Below are 1,539 nucleotides of genomic sequence, written 5' to 3' on the forward strand. Positions count from 1 at the left end.
CCTCTACAGTCAATTATGAGAAAATTGCTAATAACTTAAGTAATAAATATCCAGAAAAAAATAACTTATTATATGTCCAGTAGGCAAGATTGAAAAGATAGGAGCTTCAGTAAATTAAAAATGAACTGAAAATCTATCAGAAAGTAGATATGGTCCATCACTAATTTAACAAAATAACTAAGATTGCTCATAGCTTCCCAAGGCTTGAAAAAATTGTACATCTTTCATTATGAACAGCAGCCAGCATCATCTAAGTAAGTAATGGAAGCTCATTACCATCTAAATAAAACTGTGGTATTACAGTGACCATAGCTATATAAATTTTACTCTTACTTAGTATGCCCAAGTTAGTAAAGTCATGGACATAGAGAAATAACCATTTCATAGCATAGGTTATTCTTAAACCCACTTTGCCTGTCCTTTTCTACACAAGGGATGATGTATCCTAAATCTCAGTATCTTTTTTCCAGTTCATCTCTTAAATTCTTGTAGCTCTAGAGGTCCTTGGCAATGCTCTCATAGCCAGTCCCACAAATGTTTAGAATTAATATTTGTCCATTAGAAAATAAAGACAGATGTCATCAATACCTTTTGTGAATTTAGCTGAATCTACTTTTTTGCAGTCTAATGAGTGACAAGCAGAGCTATAAAGGTCTTATCTGGCTGATATTGTAAGGTATAATATATTTATTTTGATTTTAGCTAGTGAGTAAGAAGGCACTGCTGTCAGCAAACCCCTCTGATTAACATCACAATGCCATTTGATATTTTTAGAATTATTATGATCCTGTTAGGTGGGCATATTTCTTGCTGCTGTGTTATTGTTATTGTTGACAGCATAGTTTAATTTATTATAGATGTAAGAGAATGTATTTTGAATATGTACTTGTTGCAGAGTTTTTGCACTATATATAATGTTGGAAATGATTTTTAATAATCAGATTGCCTGATTTTATTGTATATTTGTTATCTGGAGTGTTTTTTTGTTGATTAACAAAGTTTTTGAAACTGAGAATATGAATAAAGGCCAACAAAGCATAATTTTTTAAAAATTTAATATACATCATTAAATATACTCACACATATTGTGGCTAGGATATTTACTCAAAATCTACCAGTCAAGTATTTTGAAAACTCATCAGTAATAAGGTTCCTACATTATGAAGTGATTTGTCTGATCACCACCACTTTGCCTTCATCAACAGTCTGTCCCTTGAAATATACAAATGTCCCTCATGAAAATTCTCATGGTAATTGCAATCATTTTCATATGCAAGTTGTAATCTAGAAAAAAAACTGGCATATAGTATGATTTACATGATCAACAAAACTAAATTAATTAGTAAAAAAAAAAGGCTCCTGCACAAAAGAACCAGTGGACAGACATTCTGATTTGTGATTTTTCATCTATGCTTCAAAGATCTCTTTGTTTGTGTGTTCCTTTTTGCATGTACAGAACTGCAAATATCCTGCAGTAATAAAAGTTATTTATAATTTATTGATGGTTTCATTTTAACCCTATTTAATGCAACATATATG

Source organism: Penaeus monodon, chromosome 29 (assembly GCF_015228065.2).
Source record: "Penaeus monodon isolate SGIC_2016 chromosome 29, NSTDA_Pmon_1, whole genome shotgun sequence".
NCBI lineage: Eukaryota > Metazoa > Arthropoda > Malacostraca > Decapoda > Penaeidae > Penaeus > Penaeus monodon.